General features: G+C 33.8%; 1 long non-coding RNA gene and 2 pseudogenes across 1 annotated transcript; 1 reads left to right on the forward strand and 2 right to left on the reverse strand.

Annotated features, from left to right (window-relative positions):
- Nucleotides 1–2050: 2050 nt before the first annotated feature.
- LOC111373733 lies at nucleotides 2051–5901 on the forward strand. The gene is made up of 5 exons (XR_002699022.1): nucleotides 2051–2386; nucleotides 2799–2947; nucleotides 4436–4739; nucleotides 5462–5551; nucleotides 5673–5901. It is a non-coding gene; the product is annotated as an uncharacterized LOC111373733 (long non-coding RNA).
- A 2747-nt stretch (nucleotides 5902–8648) lies between these two features.
- Nucleotides 8649–9048, reverse strand: LOC111373758 (annotated as a pseudogene).
- Nucleotides 9049–9065: 17 nt separating this feature from the next.
- On the reverse strand, nucleotides 9066–9456 carry LOC111373732 (annotated as a pseudogene).
- Nucleotides 9457–9839: the final 383 nt, after the last annotated feature.

The following is a 9839-nucleotide window of genomic DNA, read 5'->3' on the forward strand; positions in this document are numbered from 1 at the left end:
ATGCGTTGGGAAGCTAACTCAAATGGCTATAATTTTTATAAGCAGCCTTGTCCAAATTACAATGTTTTCTATGTGAAAAATGTGTTACAAGTTATGATTGAGAGTTTGGAACATAACTTGTGCAGCTCTTTGACAATCTTTAGACTTCTAATTGCATTCCCTTGATCACATGTGATCTTCTTGGACATTTTGGACTCATACAAGGACTATATTACCAATCCAAATGCTTTTGACTTTAACTAGAACTCAATAACTCCTATTTTGACTGATCACAACTCGATAAAATCCTAATGCTATTTAACTAGGACTTGATTTTGTCTACATTATTGCCAATACAACATAAATCCTAGTAGTATTCTCTTGAAGCTGATGAGCACTTCAATATTTTTATTTGAATTCGAATATCTTGACATGTAACCTATCTATTACTTATTTGTACTTTTGGAATTCATTAATCTGATTATGTTGAGAAACACCACAATACAGGTGCAATTCCACATTTAGTTGGCAGTTTATCGAATTTGAAGTACTTGTCTATTTTTAGCAACCGTCTTCAGGGTCAAATACCTGAATCCATCTTCAATCTCTCTATTTTACAAACACTTACTTTTATTGAAAATAGTACCTCGGGCTCTCTTCTATCGTCAATTGCCAATGGGCTCCCTAATCTCAAAGGTCTCTATCTTGGTGGCAATCAATTGAGTGGAGAAATTCCTCCATTTGTTTCAAATTTTTCTAAGCTTACTCACTTGGATTTTAGTCACAATTCCTTAAGTGGACGAGTGACCATAAATTTTGGGAATTTACAGAACCTACAGAATCTAAGATTTGATTCTAATCAGTTGACAAATGGTCTTTCAGTGCTCGAATTGGATTTTCTTATTTCATTAAGAAATTGTTGTAAGTTGAAGTACATAGGGATGGGATCCAATTTTTTTGGCGAAATATTACCAAAATCCTTGGGTAATTTGTCAGCATCTATTGAAAAAATCCTTGCCAGTTATTGTGGTATTAAAGGTATCATTCCAAATGAATTTGGTAATACGAGGAACTTGTTCCATTTAGAAATTGAAGGCAATGAATTGACAGGAACAATTCCTGACACATTGGGTCAATTAAGAAAATTGCAAAAGTTGAGACTTGACAACAATAAACTACGGGGCTGTATAACTGCCAACCTTTGCAATATGGTAAATCTATATTATCTTAATTTGTCAAAAAATCAGCTTTCACAATAGCTACCAACTTGTTTAGGAAGTAATACATCTTTGCGAATTATTGATTTTGCTTACAACTCATTGACTTCCACTATCCCATCCACACTGTGGACAAACACGAAAATTCAGATTTTGAGCTTAGCATAAAATTTGCTGAATGGGTTGCTGGCTCCAAAAATTGGCAACATTAAGAGCATGAGAGAGTTATCCAAGCTAATAGTGTAATCGAGAATTTTGATTACCAAGACGTTGGGTACCATTGGATATATGGCTCCAGGTAAATGGTTCCTATCATCTACTTGTGTATAGAGTTGTGCAAGCTAATAGTGTAACCGTGTATTACTTATTAGTTCTTATTTATTTATCCATCATTTAACATTTACTAGCAAATTTGATCACACGTCCCAATTTTGTAGAGTATGGATCAACTGGATTAGTATTCAACTATGGCGAATGTTTATAGTTTTGGGATTATGCTGGTGGCACTACACCAAAAATGGCCTTTTGTAACACTTAAAATGCAATATTCATTGATTGAATGTTGCTAAAGAGTATACGGCAACATTCTAATAAGTGAATGTTGCGGTAGGTTGATTTTATTGAGTTTTAGCAACGTTCAAAAAATGAATGTTGCCTATGCCACCTTTTGCAATGTTCATCGAACTTTGTCAAAAATTTAACTTTTTGCAACATTCAAGTGAACGTCACCAAATGTTCCCTTTTTGCAACATTCTTGAACGTTGCAAAAAGGCTTTATTTTAATTTTGCAACGTTCATCCTCTCTGATCGTTGCAAAAGCCTTTATTTTAATTGCAAACCAAAATCCCCAATTCAATTTATTACACTCGCCTGATAGCACCTCACAGAGCAAAAACTCCCAAGAACCTCCATCTTCGACTCTCTGCTCAGCCTCCCAAGAACCGTAGAGGGTCTGCTCAGCATCCCAAGAAACCTAGTCGTCCTCTCAATCTCTCAATCTTCGACTCTCTGCTAAGCCTCCCAAGAACCCTAGAGGGTCTGCTCAGCATCCCAAGAACCCTAGTCACCCCCTCAATCTTCGACTCTCCGCTCTTGTCCGTGAGTATTTCGCTACCTCCCCAACTCGACGCCTTCCATCAACAGAAGAAGAAGGTGAAGAAGGAAGGTCCCTCGTCCATTTGTTTCTTTTAGTAAGTGCTAAGAGTGTGTTTATTTAATTCTTGAATTTTTTCGCATTTTTACTGTTTAATATGTTCTGGATTCTTTATTTAAATGCTGGATTCTTTTATCCTTTTTTTTGGAAAAAAAGATCGATGCGAGGGATAAACTTTTGTAAAGTTTCAGGTTTGACTGAGAAAGGAAAATGTTGATTCAATTAGAAACAAGAAAATCTAATTTTGACTGGGGAATACAGTTTAATCAAAGAAATATAATTGTTTTAACGAATTTGGTAGGACTATACCTCTGTTCCTAGGCCACTAAAAATTTTGTTTCCTAGAAGAAATTTAAGCCTCTTAAATAAGAACTATGATGTGGAATATTTGTTGCTGATAAGGAAACATTTATTTGCAACTAAAAATATTTTGACCTTCATTTTTTCAGATACAAGCCTCTGGTAGTGCATATGGAACTTACTTCCTCGTTGCAAAATTTGGAGAATCTCATGGTGGTGGTGTAGGGTGTGTGATTGATGTAGGCCCTCTTAGATTTCCCCTCTCACAAGATGATATGCAAGTGGATCTAGATAGAAGGTATTTTGTTTTTAGATAAAGTGAAGATTAAACCAGTTTAACAGAAAAGGTACTAGGAGAGATGCATTACTAAGGTTGAATATTTAAATGATTCTGCATTGATGACCTGCTCAATCATTTGGTACTTGGATTAAAGACAAAACAATATGTCCAAATCTGTAGCTCAAAGTTTACAATACATTGTTATGTTATGTCCATCTCCAACAGAAACTTTTGGCATTGGAGGCTAAGTCTTGTAGTTCTGAATCGTGCATATAGACTTTTGGAACTCTGTTAAAACTAGTTGACTGTATTTAGCAATGCATTCTCCTGATTGATTTTGAATTAATTCAAACCCATATATAATTATGTAATCTGGTGAACACATTTTTGCTTGTAATAAAGATTAGTTGATAGTGGCAATATCCAACACACTACTATACACTACTATAGTAATATATTGAAACCTGCAAACTCTTCAAGTTTTAACAAACCAATGTCCTGACATTGATAATTGGATACTATTTCTTGGGAAGTTTCCATGAAGAAAAACATTAACAATGATTTTTTCAGTCATATTATAATCAATTAATATTATAAACATAATCTTATTAAAATTATAAGATATTGTGAAGTATTTGTGAATGCTATGCTGGTGAATCTATCTTTGTCATAGATGGTAGTGGATAAGATGGGATAAAGCAGAATTATTTTTCATTCAAGTATAAAGGGTCTAAAATACATATAAATTCAGTATATCTATACAAGATTTTACACATTACTTATTATTCAAATCTATTCATGTATCATGATGCCAAATGGTCTCCTCCATGGTAATTCATTTATTGAATAACATCTATCAAAGAAAGATATATTATGGTAGAACTTTGAGCTCAGTACTTAGATATGGTTTTTCTAAACAACTATCAGTGTTGCTTTTTCTAGTGTTCTAAATTCCTTTTGATGGTATTGAAATATATGGTTTTGTCACCTCTCCAACGATATCTCCATTAGGCAGGATTTTAGTAGCTCAAGCAATTATTTGTTACTCCAATTCACAGTTTGAAACCAAAAAAAAATCTCCCAATAAACCGGAAGCTGGTACACATTTCAATAATTCTAGCCATATCAATGCAGCTTATGATTCATGAAAACAAATAAACTGGTGTGCAGAATTACCCAAGACAATGAACAAGTCTTTTTCTTACATCCCTGTTTGACATCCATTAAAAAGAGTTACTTTTTTTGGGAGTGATTTTTTGAAAAATGTTGTTAAAAAGTAATAAAAAAATGTTGGATTTACGTGCAAAATATTTTAATGTGTGAATGTGTGGCTGAAACTTTTGAAAAAAAAAAAAGAAAAATAGAATTTTGATTTAATGGATGTCAAACAGGGCTTAATACTGCCCGCTTCTATCTAATATTGTGTATCAAACATATCACAAAATTGCTATTTTCACTATAAACATAGAATATAGCATACTAATTTACTTTACTTTGATTTTGTAGTCACAAGAAGGAAGTGGTATCCATGGAGGGATTGCACATACGGAAAATGCACGGTGTCAACTGTTGCATTGGTACGTATTTGAAGAAGAAGAAATTGTAGCAGAAGGAAGGATTGCATCGACAGACGCAAGTGCAACGGTCCATCACATACCAGTCGGACGAGATTGTTAGAAGGTTTGGGTTGAGGAAGTGTATATGGGCCATTTGAACTTATATAGACCTACCGATAAATTTCGATAGCTTAGTGAAGCCATAGGAAGTACAATTGCTTGGCCAAAGAGCAATATTAGACTTATTTGACAAGGTATGTAATGCATTTAGTGATATATAGTTGCTAATTAGTAGTCTATAACTCTAATGTTAATGCTGATGTACTTGAAACTTGGACCCGGAGGTTTATTAGTGCGGTTATAGTATCATAACTTTCACGGTTATGTGTTAACACTGCTTATGCTTTCTGGTCCCCAGCAGTATCTGGTCAAATCATCAGGATACCGTGGGAAATTTTAATAATTTAATCTCAATCCGATTTAACTTGTTCTCCTCATACAGTTTGTCTTGGTGTTTGTACATAATAGTAATTGAATAAATAGGTTGGTTAACTTTTAAAACAGATTTATAATTTTTTCCTGTAAAAAATAGGGCATCCTTGTAAGTAGTACATCAATAATCATCTTTAGGTTTCTTTCATTTCGAATTTTGTTTTCAATGGAGGTTGGAGGGCCATAATAGCATGTTTGTATGAGAATGGTCAAAGTCGTATGATTGTATTAGCGAACTATATCACTTTACACTGTAAGATGAAAGGAAGCTAAACGAGCTAAGCCTGCTGTAGTAATTTCCAAGTTGCATAGCTCAGATGATGAGAAATGTTTGAAGTTAGCTTAGCCTTATGGGATATTGTCAATGAACATTTCGTTAGTGTTATTTTTTTGAGTCCCTCATTTGATTCATTATGCATTAGCCCTTGAGTATAATGAACATGAATTTCCAACTTTCTCTTATATATTTTAGCATATGGTGCAGTTGGTTGCTTTTGTATGTGGAATAATTCATCTCAAGACTCAATCCTCGTCAAACAAAAAAAATTTGGCGAAAGTCCTGGAATTTTAGCATGTAAGATGATTTTACATTTTCTGTGTTAATGTCTATGAAATTTGATTATTTTCCTTCAAAATGATTAAATTTGATATAGCTTACAGAATCTAATGGAATATATGTTGGTGAATTGTTTCAGGGATGAAGGTGGTTGGTGAATACTAGCTCGGGCTTTCTTTTTTGTAAAATTTGGTGAAAGTCCTTTGTAAAGTTTCCAAACTCGACTAATCAATTGTCACATGGCTAAGCTAGAGATTCATGATCTTATTTTGTAATTAGGATTTAAGTTTTTTGCAACTCATATCAGATCCATATTTTGTAATTATGAGTCGTGAGATGAATTGCAAAAGTTTTCTTTATGGCAATCATGCGGGTTTTTTGTTTATTTTTAGAGTAATGAAATTATTATCAAATTTCAGGCCCAAAAATATTTTTAATTTTGTTGGTTTATTTGAAATTTGTTATGCAGAATTAAAAAAATACAAAATTGAAAAAAAAGGTAAATTAACTTACGGCAATGGTCGAAGAATGTTACCAAAAATGAAGATAAAATATTTGCAGCAGTCACAGGACGTTGCCAAAACAATTACCGCAACGGTCAGTCAACGTTGCCTTTTGTTTTTTGCAACGTTCGCTGAGTGTTGCGAAAAGCAATTTAGCAACGTTCAACGAATGTTGCTAAAAGTTTTTTGCAATGGTCACTGAATGTTGCCTTCTGTTTTTTGCAAAGTTCGCGGAGTGTTGCGAAAAAACTTTTAACAACATTCGTTGAACGTTGCTAAATTGCTTTTCGCAACACTCGGGGAACGTTGCAAAAACAAAAGGCAATGTTCTTTAGTGTCCTTTGCAACGGTCAATGAACGTTGTCGTATCTCAAGACTCTACAGCAACGTCGCATCCCGCAACATACAGCCGAACGCTGCAAAAGGTAATAGACAACATTTTTGACCGTTGCAAAAGGCCATTTTTGGTGTAGTGTGGAAACTTTTACCAAGAAAAAGCCAACAGATGATATGTTTGTTGGAGAGTTCACAATGAGGAAATGAGTGCTTGAATCATTCCCAGATGCAATAACGCGGATAGCGGATGTCGATTTGATGAATGCTGTTGAAGACAATATTCGAGGTCAGATTAATTATGGAACTAGCACTAGAATGCACGTCCGATTTTGCTGAGGAGAGGCCCATTGCTAAAGATATTCTAACAAGGCTCAAGAAGATCAAAACGCAATTTTGTTGAAGCATAGCCGAGATGGAACAACACAAAAAGGTTGGGTTCTTATTGAGAACACAAGAAAATGATTATTTAATAGAAAACTATTTTCTATTTCTTAATGGATCTTAAAGATTGTTATATGTTGCTATTGCAAAAAACTTTTAGCAGTTTTGTGGACCTAAAATCCACAATTAGACAAAATTTCTGGTTAATCTACAGTTATAAGATGTAGTGGTGTAAGAAAATATTTTGGTAGTTTTACTGTTTTTTCTTTTTAAAAATTTTCTCTATATTTTTCTGGTACCGCTATTTCCATCCACGCTTTTTATAAGTACATCCCCAGGGGCGGATCTAGTATGCGGCCAGCTAGGGCGGCCGCCCTAGCTGGATTCGTCGGAGAGAATTTTTTTTTGTTGGTAATAAATAAAAATTTTAGGTTATATAATTGGTAGTTTATTTTATTTTCAAACCTTTCTTCTACTTAGTTGGTTAGAACTTTCTTTTATATATTGTGAGTCTTGGGTTCGATTCCTTCCCCTCCATTTCATTGTGTAAAATTTTTATTTTTACAATATTTACCAAAATTAATTTCCCGCCCTAGCTGGATTCGTCGGAGAGAATTTTTTTTGTTGGTAATAGATAAAAATTTTAGGTTATATAATTGGTAGTTTATTTTATTTTCAAACATTTCTTCTACTTAGTTGGTTAGAACTTTCTTTTATATATTGTGAGTCTTGGGTTCGATTCCTTCCCCTCCATTTCATTGTGTAAAGTTTTTTATTTTTACAATATTTACCAAAATTAATTTCCTAAGGAAAGGATTCGAACCTATAACTTCTAGAATTAGGATGATTGGAAGCTTAACCAGTATGGTAATGGTGGAATTTTGAATCTAAATTTAACAAAATAATATATGTTAAGACTTTACAAAAGGTTTTTTTTTTTTTTGTTTTTAAATATTTTATACTTTAATAATTTATAAGATATGACTTATGAGTATTGAATTTTAATTTATATGTTATTTGAGAATTTGTCTATTGTGAATTGTGATATAAAAAATTAATTTGAGTATCGTGAAATGTGAATATTTGATTCATGAAAATTAAAAATGAGAAATTGGGGAATTTATAATTTGTGATGAATTGGTGTTGAGAATTGAAAATTGAAACTTTAATTATATTTTAAAATTACTTTTAATTACGTTTAATTTTTGATTAACGTTCAATTCTCATACTAATTATGGAATGATTTTTTCAACTGAATTTTAATCTTGTTTTCGTAGTGATGTATCTAATCTCTCAACCACTTTTAGCCAAGCAAACGATTTGTCAAGTATTGATAACACAAAGAAGTCTTATGTATCATGTAATTTATATTATTTCGAATTGTATGGAAATATAATATGATATAAATATACGATTTTTACGTTTTAGTATATTTACATATAGATCGAAGAATTTTTAATATTATTTAATTTAATATTAATAAAAGATATCGGTATACGGTCGTTAATTATCGACAGACAACGGCCAATGATCAACGGTCGCCCTAGCTGAGTCAAAGTCCTAGATTCGCCACTGTACATCCCGCTCTAAGTTCACCCTAATAAAATTTTAAAATTTTAAAAAAATACTATTTACATCCACGTCATTTCTAAACTTGCCCTTATTAAATCCATTCATTTAAACGATAAGGTTTATTCTTGTACTTATCCCTCAATTCTCAAGGCATCAGTAATTTTTTTTTTTTTTAATTCAAATAGAAATGCATATAATGAGCATCAGATTCCAAAATTAAATAACTCAAATGATGGTAAGGTAAAACTGTTCGACAATCAAAATCCAGACGGCAGCTTAGCGTAGTACTAATTAACAACACTATAATGATATGAGAAAAACAACTAATCCACATTTCTAAGAAAACTACTGATGCCATCCAATTTACTTTGCAGATGAATTTCGTGACTTCTTGCCAAAGCCAACAGCAGCAGTGACGAAACAATGGTTGTATTGCATCACTTGTAGGCACGGCCGCGGGGCTTCTTCTTATCCTGCTTTGTCACCTTCGAAGTCTGCCCTCTGACCTTACCGGCACGAGACAATGATCCGTGAGTGCCCGAAGCAGAGAGAAGCCACTGGGAAGAAACGGAGCTGAAGACAAGGTATCAGTAATTTGGCGACCATGAAGACCCTCTTTCTACACAGACCATTTATTGTCATTCTTCTTCTTAAAAGATGGCAAACCCGTCGCAAATCTTCTTATGAAGTAATTTTTGTCAATACTAGAGCATGATCTGACATTATATTCCCTAATACGTTTAAGCCCTTTCACCCCTAATCTTCCTAGCCAATTGGATATCCTTAGGCATAATAGTAACTCTCTTGGCGCGATTAGCACAGAGATTGTTATCCTCAAAAAGTCCAACCAAGTAAGCTTCGGCAGCCTTTTGTAGAGCCGCCATGGCAGAGCTTTGGAACCTACAATCTCCCTAACAAGCCTCTAAAATGGCAATTTCCTTATCAATAGCTCAGTGCTTTTCTGGTACTTCCTGATTTCCCTTAGTGCCACCGTAACCGGGAGGAATTGGTGAGGCTTTTTCAGTCCTCCAGTTGTAGGGGCCGACTTCTGTGCCCCTTTGTTGCTAGTTGCTTCCTGGGTGCCTTGCTGCCGGTTGATTTCCTGGCTGTCTGCTTTGTACGCACCATCGATAAAGATTTTTGATGCTAAATGATAATGGAGAAGTCTCAAATTTTTGTTTGTGTAGATCAATTTGGTTGCGTGTGTATGTATATGTATTGGCTTCCCCTCCTTTCAGTGCTTGCAGTCGCCAATGTGGATGTATATATAATTAGCCTTCATGTCTATTTAAGTAAATTTATATATAATTTCAAATATAGTAAAATTTTATTTTTAAAAGTGGATGTACTTATAAAAAGCGTGGATGGAAGTAGCGCTACCCTATTTTTATAGAACTGGAACCAAATGGAACTAAGGTCCTCTGTTAGAGAAATGGATGATCAGGGAGATTTTATTTTATACTAAGAGAACGAAAAAGAAAAATAATATGACTGACACCGCAGTAAATGACATA

The sequence above is a fragment of the Olea europaea genome, unplaced genomic scaffold (assembly GCF_002742605.1).
Source record: "Olea europaea var. sylvestris unplaced genomic scaffold, O_europaea_v1 scaffold116, whole genome shotgun sequence".
In the NCBI taxonomy this organism is placed as follows: Eukaryota; Viridiplantae; Streptophyta; class Magnoliopsida; order Lamiales; family Oleaceae; genus Olea; species Olea europaea.